Here is a 13,525-nt window from a genome sequence, read left to right on the forward strand (position 1 = left end):
TTCAAAGAGGTCAAAGCAGATGACTCTATGCACTGTCACCATACAAAAATAGACAAATATACCCCCCTCCCTTTTTACTAAACCACGATAGCAGTTTTTAGCGCAGGGAGCTGCGCTGAATGCCCAGCGCTGCTCTCGAAGCTCATAGGCTCCCTGCGCTAAAAACCTCTATTGCGGTTTAGTAAAAGGGGACCTTAGTGTAAAATATAGACAGCTGATATAAATTCAGACACATTTTGATCACTAAATTTAAAATAAAATCATTTTTCCTACCTTGTCTGGTGATTTCATGAGTCTCTGGTTGCACTTTCTTCTTCTGACTGTGCATACAATCTTTCTTCCCTTCTTTTAGCCTGTATGCTTCCTCTCCTCCAGACCTCATTCCCTCCCCCAACTTTTCCTTCCTCTCTCCCTGCCCTTTCTTTCTCTCTGCCTCCCTTTCTTTTTTTTCTTTTTCTCTTCTTTCCTTCTGTCTCCCTGCCTGCCCTTTTTCTTTCTTTCTCCCTGCCCTCCCCTAAGCCACTGCCACTGCCATCAGGGACCAGGACCCAAACCGCCACCAATAACAGGCCCGAAAGCCGACGCCGCCCCAAGCTCTCCCTGCTTCGGCCGACCAGTATTCCTCTCCCCGAAGTCAATTCTGCCGTCGGGGAGAGGAAGGCTGATTGGCCCAAGATCGCGATCCACCTATTGGGGGAAATGCTGTCGGGTCCTGCCTTCGCAGAAACAGAAAGTAGGCAGGACCCGGCAGCAAGAAGAGCAAATGTTCACTAACCTGTCTCCCGCCTTAGCCCGTAGCGAACGCTTGCTTCAGGGCTCTCAACATGTGCGTGCCGGCTTCCCTTCTCCCCCCCCCCCCCCCCGAACATAACTTCCGGTTTTGGAGGGAAGAGAAGGGAAGCCGGCATGAACATGTTGAGAGCCCTGAAGCAAACGTTCGCTACGGGCTAAGGCAGGAGACAGGTTAGTGAAGCATTTGCTCTTCTTGCTGCCGGGTCCTGCCTACTTTCTGTTTCCGCGAAGGCAGGACCCGGCAGCATTTCCCCAATAGAGCCCCGGAGCATAAGTTAGCTACGGGCTGAAATCTCCAAGCCGGGTTTTTTTGGTTGTTTTTTTTAATGTTCAGCAGCGGCGGAGGCAGCAGATGATAGCCGGGCGCTGGTCTAAATTAGCTGGGCGGACCGCCCAGCTAAAAGGCCCTAGGGCAGGGATGTCCAATGTCGGTCCTCGAGGGCCGCAATACAGTTGGGTTTTCAGGATTTCCCCAATGAATATGCATGAGATCTATTAGCATACAATGAAAGTAGTGCATGCAAATAGACCTCATGTATATTCATTGGGGAAATCCTGAAAATCCGACTGGACTGCGGCCCTCGAGGACCGACATTGGACACCCCTACCCTAGGGAGAACACTGTAAACCCTTTGAACGCTGCGGTGCTCCCACTAGCGCCGGAGACCCAAGCGCATGCCTGTTTCATGCTGAAATGAGCCGGCTCTATCAAAAGTGCATTAAAAACCTACCCGGAGACAACCATTAAAATATTTTTCCCACTGTCATGGCATAAAATGCTTAAAATGAACATTGTAAAGAAATAAATGAATGCTGCTTCATTCTCCTCAACTTAGGAAAATAAGCACGCACCTCTTGCGCTCAGTCAGGAACCAGCTATGTGAAGAACACACCCGGAGCCGTCCAAATATTCACCTCCACCCAGCCATAGGAACTGCCAAGTAAAGTCCACCTCGGGGAGAAATCCCACTACCGCTGTGGCGCTGCTGCCAGAGTATGAAAACAAGCGTGCACCTACAACACGCGGGAAGGCACCAGTTCCGTCAACGGGGCTCCATACACCCGAAGCCCTTTACTGAATAAACTTCATACAAATGTAAATTTACTTTCCACAACTCTACAAAAGATAGCGTTCGATAAAAAAAACATATTCCTTCTGTAGACTCATACCGAACCCGCAGCTCCACCACAACCAGAAACCAGGAAATAAGTTCAAATAAAGCATATACTTACAACTTTGTTGATAGTGCCAGCAGATGCTGGTTGCTCAGTACTATGAGGGTAGAAATGTTTAATAGTCACTGTGGTCTTTTTTTTTTTTTTTTACAGTGAAGTGAAAGAAGAAAAATCGAGACCCAGTCAGACCCTCTATCATTGGAAGGAGGGTGAGGCAGGGACCTGGGGGGGGACCCCAGGTATAACCCCTAAAGCTGGAACCATTCAGCCGGATACCCCTGTTCACTGACGAGAAACCTCAACAGGAAAAAATAATTGTCCAGTCACAGCCAGAATCCAGGAGCTAGGTGAATAGCAACCATCACCTGCTAAGAGATAAAGCATACTGAAGATGCAGGAGACATCCAGCCAATAAGACTACCTGTTAATCAGTTTCTCTATCTACACCTGCTGGTAGATGTGTGCTATCCCATTGGTCTCTGGATTCATCTGCTGCTGTTGCTAAGGAAACAGCTATTACGGTAGCTTCTTTTAATCTTTTAATTTTAATGTTTTAATGCACGTTCTTCCATCCTTAACACCATGCTCACCAGAACAAATGAGATGATATCTACACTTTGAATATGTAATGATTTTATATGAACTATTTCTGGATAATGTATCAATTTTTAAAGATGGCTTCAATTTGTTATACTCCGACTAAACAACCTGCGCTATACAGATAATCTTCTCCAACTGATTGGAGAAGATCAGGGTTCATACTTATACCGAAGAAAGGTGACACCAAGGACTGTAACGACTACAGAATGATTGCATTAATTCCACACACTAGTAAAATATTGCTGAAAAAAATAAAACAAAGGCTACAATCTTATGTTGAGCTAGAACTACCCGAAGTTCAGGCTGTTTTCAGAAAAGCTCAAGGAGCAAGAGACATTATTGCCAATGTTAGATGGATATTGGAGAAGGGAAAGGAATACCGAAAGCCTCTACACTTTTGCTTCATCGACTACAACAAAGCTTTCGACTGTGTGGATCAGGATAAGCTATGGAGAATTCTAGCACAAATGGGAATACCCAAACACATAACTCAGGTGATAAATGGCCTCTATGAAAATCAAAAAGCTGCAGTGAGAACAGAATATGGCAACACTGATTGGTTTCCAATAAAACCTGGCATCAGGCAACAACCTGCGCTATGCAGATGATACAACACTCATCAACAGCAGCAAAGAAGACATGCTGTATCTATTGAAAAAAGTCAAAGCCGAAAGTCATAACATGGGATTAGAACTGAACATAAACAAGTCAAAGATCATGAACATGAAAAATGATGAAGATTTTGAGCTTGAAGGTAATAGAATAGAAGTTGTAAAGGAATTCAATCTTCTGGGCTCTTCTGTAAACAAAGAAGCAACTAGCAGGGAAGAAATACTCCGCAGAATAGCACTGGATCACTCTTCAATGAAGGCTCTTCACAAAGTATTCAAAGGCAAGGAAATAACACTTCAAATGAAGATCAGACTTGTCCATATACTCATTTTCTCAATGGTCAATTATGGATGCAAATGCTGGACACTATGGAAACAAGACAGAAAGAAGATTGACTCTTTTGAGCTTTAGTGTTGGAGAAGGATTTTATGCATGCCATGGACCACCAGAAGAACTAACAAATCGATTCTGGAAGAGATCAAACTGAATATCATTCAAAGCCCAAATGATGAAATTACGACTGTCTTATTTTGGTCACACTGTCAGAAGAAAAAGATCATTGGAGAAGGACCTTATGTTTGGGAAGATTGAAGGAATCAGATGAAGAGGGTGACCTGAAAAAAATGCGTGAGAGCAGAGTTATCACATATGCACTGGGAGTTTTAATTTGATTTGTACTTTACAGCGGCAATCCCTGAAGCAGCCGTTGGCGAAAAGGGGATTCCCAGTTGGGTTGATGAATATGGCCTGCTATAGCTTCACAGCTAAAGTTTAGATTCACTAACCTGCCCGAATCGGAACAATCCATTTCCGATTCGGGCAAGTTCAACTGATTCACAAATCAGTCATATTCAAATGGGGGCGATCGGAGGAACACCCCCATTTGCGAGCAGGGATTGCAAATGTGCAATCCCCGCTCATGCGCAGCCCCTGACAGTAGTGACAGGAGAAGCAGCCTCCTGTTACTGCTGTCAGGGCTTGTAATTTTTTTTTTTTTAATTGGACAGATATTTTGCGTGTTTTACACAAGCAAATATCTGCTCGTTTTAAAAAAAAAAATAAAGCCCCCTTGGAACTGTTTTCTCCCTCCCCAAACCCCTACAAAATGCCCCCCCAAACGTGGCCCCGCTAGGCCAGCAAGATGGACAGGCCCGGCCCACCCACTTCCCCCTACCTTTAAGAATCGTTGGGAGCAGGAGGGGTACTCATTCCCTCCTGCTCCAGGCCTCCTCCGAGGCTGGCAGGATAACCGGGTAAGGCCCACCCCCTCCTCGTACCTTGATATTGTTGGGAGCAGGAGTAATTCTCAGTCCCTCCTGCTCCACTCCTCCTCCGCCGACGAGTGCGGCCTTAGGGCACGCCCCGATGCATCACCTGATGCAGCGGGGAGGGGCCTAAGGCCCTGGTTGGCTGAGGCACCTCATTCCCGGGCAGGCAGGAGAGATCGGTGCCTGTGGGGGGTGTCGGGCAGGGCCGGTGTGTTGGGCCCGATCTCTCTTCCCTGCTTGCCGGACTTTCCTGCTCTCTGCCGCCGTTCCCCGCAGTGCAGGCCCGCTTTAAAACCACGGGCTTGCACTGCAGGGAACGGCGGCAGAGAACAAGAGAGTCCAGGAGCAGGCAAGAGAGATCTGGGCTGGGCTGAGCCCTGACAGCAGTGACAGGAGGCTGCTTCTCCTGTCACTACTGTCAGGGTGTGCGCATGCGCAGGGATCGCTCTGGCCATGGGTAGGGGGGCGTGTTAACGATCGTCCCCATTTGCATGCAGGCCTTTACTGAATTGGTCAGCTGGCATGCAAACAGAAACGGATTGCACACGGTTTTGGAGGTTTAGTGAATCTTGGCCATAGTTAGGAATCTACTGAGATGTGGAAATGGTCTGGGTACAATTAGGTCTTTAAATGAGGTGTTTATGTCTGTTAAGAACAAAGTAAATGACCTGGCCTGGAGTTTGAAAAGCTAGTGATCATAAGGGATACTGTGATTAAAAATGGATTTTGTGCATAGATATTAATTTAAATCACAAAAAAAGTTTGTGAATTTTTTTTGTTGTTGTAATATTTGTAATATTTGATTATGACACCTGTGGAAGGTAATGATGTAAGAGGGCACCTAGGCAAGAAAGGCACATACTGTAGATGGATATGTTGACCCATTTTCTAAAGGCAACCTAGGCACCTTCACATCTTTGTAAAACAGCCTTCCTGAAAGTTGCTGGGCAAACTAAACTAAATTAAACCAAAATGTAACCCTCTTTGACCTCCAATTCCCACTCTCTTAACCTTTTGTCTTAGGTTACCTAACAAAATAAGTAAGAATTATAACAAAAAGAGGGAAAAGTTAACATAAAATATAAAATTACCCTAAATAAAAAATACAAGGAATAAAAGTTTTTGTTGGTTTATTGTTACAACTCTAACAAAAGGTATATATCTAAATAACTTTAGAATATGATTCCTAATGAAGTTTTCCTCAAAGAATTTAGTCCTTTCAAATAATTTTATCCTCACAGAGTTCAGATGTAAATTTTTCTCACAGGGTTGCGTTGTTTTATTTACACAGCCGTTGGATACCAGCGCTTCTTCTTTCCTCTATGGAGATTCAGCTCCAAACAATAGCGTATCTACTTCCCAACTAAAAAAATCAAAGGAAGCAAAACCCTATCACCCTGAAAATTATATTTGTTTCTTTACTTCTTGACTAACTACCCATAGAAAGAATGGATAATTGAAATTCCCTAAACTTTTCCAACCCACGATGTATCTTAAACTATTCTCAAGCAACCCCAAACCAACCTGTCTTCCAGACTGATCACTACCTAACTTCTCTCTCTGGCAGCTTTAGAATCCTGACCAGCACTGCTCACTTCTTCATGAGATCATCAGACCCAATGCAGACCTCAGCATTCTAGAATTCTTACTGTCAGTCAGGTAAATACAGCATTAATTTTGCTGGCTAACAACAAAAAAACTTTTCACTTTAAAATATTAGAGGGAAAAAACTTGTTAGGTTTTCTGCCCTGGGTAAACTATAACATATTTCAAATTTATTTTGTAACCCATGGTTACACTAATCGTGAATTGCTACTGGTACAGAGCAAGCACCTTTGGTTCAGCACTGACAGGAGAATAAACATACGGTGGCTGACATTAGATGGAGAACAATAGATCAGGTACAGGTTGGGTGGGAGGGTGGTCACTTTGAGAGGTTTCTTAACTATAGAGAGCAAACCAATTGAATTCTGTTGCACTGAATGGGTTGAACACTGATTTAGAGTGGATGACGTTGATTTGAAATATGGGTGTTTTGCATGCTGAATCTGATTGGATGAATTGATCAAGTGACCTAAAGAGGTATAAAGTAGGAAGAGTAACGCCACCGCCATTTCTAAAGTGTCGATATGATGATGGTAGTTCTTAAAAAAGATTAGTGGTTGAGTTTATGTGGTGTTGGATAATGGAAGGTGATTGAATATTGTGGAGGGTAACATGAAGATGTTGGATTTTTCTAGGGGAAGCTCCTTGACATAGCATTAGGCAAAATGTGGATTCATGTCAGAGCCCCAAAGTCTAGTAAAATAACCAAGCTTTTGGGGTATTTTACCATGAATTTGTCCATAATGTGATTTGCAATGTGCATCTGGTATACACCACAGGTTGTGTTATGATATTTAGAAAGTAATGAGCTGCTTTACATGGATTTGCATGTTTTGCATCTCATTACTATGTAACCTGTGGTGATCTTTGTATTGTGGCGGTAAGACAAATCTAGCTGCAAATTGAGTTACATTAAGGGGCATATAATCCAATTTACAGCCCTACTGCAGTTTGATAATTTCACCCCTCGATCTAGTATATATTAGAAATATGCATTCCAAAGGGCACCTTAAAATATTTAATGTACACTAAATCAGTTTAATTCACATTAGCTTATGAATTAATATTTCAAGACATATTAAACATTTTTTATTAAAATAGTGTAAGCCAAACAAAAAAGAAAAGTGAAAAATTGGGGGAAAAGATCAATTGATAAAACAAACCCAAAATATTTGTCCTGTGCACATCCTTAGCTCATATATGAATTAGAGCAGAAAATGTGAAGAGGGACAGACACCACACTGGTGACATGTGTCAGAAATAAGACAGGCCTGTGTGCAAACAAACATTTTTCCAAGCCCTGCTATTACATCAATTACTGTACCTTTATGATCAGGAAAGCAAAATGGAACTTCAAAACAACTAGTAGAAATATAAGACATTTGAATTTTAAAGCTAACCCAACACCTTGAAACAAATCAAAAGGACTTCACAGAGATATTAGTTTTCTCACTTATTACCAGATTTTAGAGTTGGATTTGCCAAGGGGAACATACCTAAATCTCGTTTACCTCCTTAAACTTCTTTCTCCTCCCTAAAAGCATCACCCCTCAGGTAGAGAATGACACGGGGACAATTTTATCCCCGTCCCCGAATTATCTCAATTTTCCTATCCCGTCCCCGCAAGTTTTGTTGCTGTCCCTGTCCCTTAAGCTTTGTCTTAACCGCACAAGTCTTGAACACTTATGATTTTAAAGTGTTTCAGGCTTGTGTAGATGAGGCCGGATCTTGAAGGAATAGGGCAGGGACAGGAAAAGAGCTCGCGGGGATGGGATGGGGAAAATGAGTTCCCGCGGGGACGGGAACAAATTTGTCCCCGTGTCATTCTCTAGGCTTTCACTTTCCAGTAGGGATGCTCATTCGTTAACACCACTCAGCTCATTTGAACACTTTAAAAATGTTAAGAGCACACAAAATAAATTGTACATTTTTAGCCTACAAATTAGTAGGCTAAATTCTTTGCACATGCAAAGAAAAAAAAATTTCAAACATGCATTTTTTTTAAAGTTATTAAAAAAGAAAGAAACGAACGAAAAGCAAAAAGAAGTCAAATGAACCCAATGGTTTTGCCTCTGTACATCCCTACTGTTCAGCTTTGTACACTGATGCTATAATTTAATCTGCAATTTATTTAGGCGGTGTCATCTTTAACTCATTTTACCGTGACCTCACAAAGAGAGCGGAGCTGGCAAAAGCTAGTCCTAGGCATATTAAGCTAGTCCATTAAAAAGCTAGAGCTTCTCTGTGGACCATGGTTTCCAGCTTATGTGAGGGGGGAAAGAGGGCAGGAAAAAAAAAAAGAAAAGAAAAACTTACACTAATAACTCAAGAAAGGGAGAGGTTTGCATATAAACGAGAAATGGAGGGAGGACGGAATGAACTCATTTAAAAAAAAAAAAAAATAATCACATTTCCCTTCTGTGGAGGAACAAATCAGATATCTTTTTTTTTTTTTTTCACTCAAAACTGAGAGCATTACGTCTTCTCCCCATTTGCTGCAAAAAAGGGCAGTAGGTAAATCGTTACGTGGCATCTGAATGAATTAAAAAAAAAACAAAAAAAAAACGACACGATGAAGAAGCCCGAAGCCCAAAAGGAAGCGTCCTTCAGGAAACAACCGGAGAAAATCCACGAGAAGCAGCTAAGCTGAGGGAGCAATGCCAGGAAATCTTGAGCTTTCGATCCCTAAAGTCGGGTTGGAAAGTCTCACCCACCGGCCACCTTCCCAGAAAGAGTAAACGCAAGATTGACCGTTGAGAAATAGCCCGCCAGACTTACCCCTCCCAGAATTTACCCGCTTCCTTCCCTCGGACGCCGGAGCGGAGGAGCGCCGCTGAGGTACAAAAGGCAAAGCAGGGCTGGACTGTGACGTGGGCGGGGAGAAGGCGCCTTTTCAGCTCTCCTCACGCGCTCCTTTATTAGAGAGCACGAGCAGGGCTCGGTCGGGCAGTGGCTCTCTCCGATGTGGTAACTCGTTCCTCCCCTCCCCCAGCCTGCAAAGTCTTCAGATGCCCTGGGGAGAGGAGGGACACTTGGGATGGCACTGTCCCAGGGATCCATCTGTCACACTCCAATACGTCCCTAGGCACATTCGGTATTAACACTTTTACTCCCGCACAATGCACAGGACTTTAGGAGTCCTTTTACCAAGCAGGTTCTACTGGGGGACTTTCTTGCGTTCTAGGTCATTTTTAGCTAGGTGGGAAAATAAGGCATTTTCAGATCATGCACTTAATCCCCCCACTGCCCCAGGTACATTGGATAGATTGTGAGGCCACCAGGACAGACAGGGAAAAATGCTTCAGTAACTGAATAAAATGCATATAAACCGTTCTGAGCGCCCCTGGGAGAATGGTATAGAAAATTAAATAAATATGTTGTGGAGCCATAAAACCTACAAGTTATTCCATACTTTTCTGACATTTTTTCATTTCAATGAGGCAAATACATCTAGTAAATGGGCACAAGTGTAGGGAAACTAAGCCATTGTGACATCACCTGAGGTTGGGTCTTAGGCATTGGTGGAATGAGGCATTATGACATCACAATAGGAGGAGCTGCTGAAAAGTTCTCAGCCCAACAAAGAGAATGGGGAGAGTGTGGTGCAGTGGTTAAAGCTACAGCCTCAGCACCCTGAGATTGTGGGTTCAAACCCACACTGCTCCTTGTGACCCTGCACAAGTCACCTAATCCCCCATTGCCCCCTATCTATATGTCTCTCTGCCTCCCCCAGGTCCACCATCTCTCCCTTTCTCTTTCCAACCACCCTATCCTCCTGTCATATATCTCTCCCTCCCTCCATATCACCCCCAGGTCTGCCTTTTTCTTCCCAACTGTCCTCCCTTTAAGTATCTGTTTTCCCTTCCCCTCACAGCTCCCCACATCCAACTTCTCTCCCTTTCTCTTCTCTTCCTCCAGACCATTGCCCACCATCTCTCTCTCTCTCTCTCTTGTACCCTCTTTTTTCTAGCTCTGTAAGTTCTTTCCATTCATTCCCCATCCCATCTGGCACTTCTTTGAAACTTCTTCCCCACTATACTTAAAAAAAACAAACAACACAAAACAGTTGGCCTAGGGGGCTTCCTGGCCTGGTATGCCCTCCCTCTTCTAAGTGTGCCACTCCGACATCACCTTCATTCTCATCCATTTTTGTTGCAGGAAGCTGCCGGCTGCAGCAGCGACTCTGAAGCGCAGCCTGTGGCCTCCATGCTTTCCTTCTGCCACAGTCCGCCCCCAATGGGCAGAAGGAAAGCATGGAGGGAGGCCGCAGGCAGCGCTTCAGAGTCGCTGCTGCAGCCGGCAGCTCCCTGCAACAAAAATGGATGAGAACAAAGGTGAAGGCAACGCCCATCCGGTGCAGTTAGAAGGGGCCTCCCAGAGCCTTGGGGCCCAGGGCAGATGCCCTGTTTGCCTCCCCCCCAACACCAGCCATGAATAGAACCACCCTTTACCAGTAAGACTTCATGATTAACTAAATCAAATGCAGGACTTAAAGCTAATTGCATTAATAAAGCAGTTTTACCACTGTCCAAGATCATTCTCAATTCTGAAATCAATGCTAATGGACTAATTTCAGTACTAAAATCCCTTCTAAAGCCTGACTGTCTTGGATCCAAAAGATTAAAGTGTCACAGCTAGTCTTGCAGTTGAATAGACACCACTGCCTCAAGGAATTTTAGCTAAAAATAGAATATTTGCTATCGGGCATTCATTAGAACATTTTTCTTTAAATCTTTAACAAAAGGAGTAAGTATTACTAGTCCTAGTGAGCTGGGGAAAATACCTCTGCTTAAAGTCAGGTTCGCAAATGCAACGTAATATGTGCAATCTTATATCCTATGGTGAATCTCCACAAAACGGAGTTCTAGGCTATATAGGATTATACATAGGATCATACATGAAAGCAACCATAAGAATAGCCATACTGGGTCAAACCAATGATTAATCTTACCTAGCATCCTTGGCCAATCCAGGTCACAGGTATCTGGCAAAAACCCAAATAGTAGCAACATTCCATGTTACAAATTCCAGGGCAAGTAGTGGCATCCCCCATGTCTGTCTCAATGGCAGACTATAGACTTTTCCTCCAAGAACTTGTCCAAACCTTTTTTTTAAACCCAGCTACACTAACTGCTGTTACCACATCCTCTGGCAACGAGTTCCAGAGCTTAACTATTCATTGAGTGAAACAATATTTCCTCCTAATTGTTTTAAAGGTATTTCCATATAACTTAATTGAGTGACCCTGGTCTTTATAATTATGAAGAGTAAAAAAAAAAATCGATTCACTATTACCCATTACCCACTCAGGATTTTGTAGACGTCATATCCCCCTCAGCTATCTCATGCCACATTTGATCCCCTGAAATACCTGTTAACCCTTTCAGGACCATAAGGATCGTAGGCCAATTTTTGTGGTTTTGATGACATTTTTATGGTAAAAAGGGCTTGCAGATGCCAAAAAATTGATTTTTTTTGTGAAATATCATTATTTTTATTTAAAAAATCACACTTCTGGCTTATGGACAGTGTGGCAAGTGAATCTTCTCGTCAATCTGGCAACGACGCTAATGAATGAATGTCGGAACCAGTTTGTTTACATAAAGGCAGTATCATATGGAATCCGTACATATCAAATTTAGAACTGTAGACTATCCCAATCAAAATTTATAGGATTTTAAAGTTATGGGACAAATATGTCCCTTGGTCCTGAAAGGGTTAATGGATCAATTACTGATAGCTAATCTGTGTCCTGCTAAAAATCAGAAATCGAGACTTGATTTGGAGAGAGAAATGATCCTGACAAAATTAACTTTCCAAAATTTCTGCAAATGTAGCTGTTGTCTGTTCAAGATCCCATACACTATAATTTGGAGGTTGAATTAAATAATTATTTCATTCAAATCAACTAAATAGAAAAAAAAAAAAAAGTATGTGAATGATATCATTTCACAATCATTTTAGAATAATACTTCTTTTTAGAAACCTTAGGACCCTTTTACAAAGCCATAGTAAGTGATTCTCCCACAACAAATGCACCAAAGCTCATTCAATTCCTATGGGCTTTGTCACATTTGCTGTGGGAGAATCGGTACCACGGCTTTGTAAAAAGGGCCTTATTTTCCACCTTTTAGGTCCTCTTTTACTAAGCCAAGGAAGAGGTGTCTACCAGGGCCCAGGGTGCTCCGAGGCTCACAGGAATTATTTGAGTGTCGGAGCAGCGTCAGAGCATTTAGCACTCTGGTCTACAGTAGAAACTTCTACCCAGGGTGTGCAGCATCCGGGGGCCGTGGTGCCCCTCCCCACCCTCTTCCCCACCCCATGCCGCGCACACCCCCTCTTCCCTTTCCCCGTACCTTTTTAGTTTCAACAGTATTTTTTATTGATGACATGATCAACAACAAGAACAAGAAAAGTAAACAACACAAACAAGTCATCCAATTTTTATATAACTCCCGTTCCCTCCCTCCCTCCCCTCCTCCAAAGTTACCAATCTGCAAGGACAGAAACACAAAAGAAGCCAACAAGAAAACCTCAAGCGCAGATAACAGCAGAGTGTAACCTTCCTAATGCCCTCCAACCTCCCTGTCCCCCCACTCTTGCTCCAAAAGGAAAAAAGAGAAAATAAAAAAGACCCCCTCCACCCCCTGCTGTGATCTCCCCAAAGGAGTTGCCAATGGAGACTCAAAATCAAACTAGTATAATGTATTTAGAAAACCACTGCGAGCCTTAGGACTCAATGATTGTATATAGGGATCTCGAATTTGAAGGAACAATTTTCCCCGTTTTCAAGTAAGTTTAGCCCCCCCCCCATACCTTTTTAACTTCTCTGGTGTGAGCAGCATGCCCATGTTGTTGTCCGCTTGCCCTTTGATGCCACTTCCTAGGCATGGGTCCCGGAAGTGAAATCAGAGAGCGCCCATGCCAACGCGGGCAGCAACCTCACACCAGAGAAGTAAAAAAGGTGCGGGGCAGTCAAGGGGGGTGTACGCGGTAAGGAGAGGAGGGGGGCCAGAGAGGAGAAGGGGGGGCCACACCTGTAGGAAGGCCGTGCCCCCCTCCCCCTCCTTACTACAGCACTGCCTCTACCACAGCTTAGTAAAAGGAGGGGGGTAGTGACTTATCAATTCCTTTCAACTCAATTTATGACTAGGCATAGGAGATTTCTTCTTGCTAGCTTTCTGCACCCCCTTTTCTAATCTCCAAGATCTTTAGTAAACCAGGGTAAAGGTTTGAGACAATCCTGAAACCTTATGAGGCAAATGAATATTCCAATCTTGTACCATAAATTCAATGCCAAGCTTCTCCTGCAAAATGTGTATCAGCCTCGACAATAATTTTGCTTTGTTTCCAACTATCCTTAATGCACAATTTTTTTAAAAGTCCCTGTACCACGTAATACTAAAGTAAAATGTATTGTTGGTGATCTGACCAAATCCATTTCAAAGTAGATGCGTTAACTACTAGGTCAA

At 43.4% G+C, this 13,525-nt stretch overlaps 1 protein-coding gene across 3 annotated transcripts in view; it reads right to left on the minus strand.

Annotated features, from left to right (window-relative positions):
* FAM163A (family with sequence similarity 163 member A) overlaps nucleotides 1-8,926 on the minus strand; it is a 55,981-nt gene extending 47,055 nt beyond the window's left edge. Inside the window, exon 1 of one of the 3 annotated variants that reach the window (XM_033915280.1) lies at nucleotides 8,848-8,926. The gene's annotated coding sequence lies outside the window, so the exon portion shown is untranslated. Of the gene's footprint in view, nucleotides 1-8,831 lie in introns of all 3 variants that reach the window. The other 2 variants (XM_033915281.1, XM_033915278.1) reach the window with 2 other exon arrangements.
* Between the last annotated feature and the right edge of the window lie 4,599 nt (nucleotides 8,927-13,525).

Source organism: Geotrypetes seraphini, chromosome 12, assembly GCF_902459505.1.
Source record: "Geotrypetes seraphini chromosome 12, aGeoSer1.1, whole genome shotgun sequence".
NCBI classification, from domain to species: domain Eukaryota; kingdom Metazoa; phylum Chordata; class Amphibia; order Gymnophiona; family Dermophiidae; genus Geotrypetes; species Geotrypetes seraphini.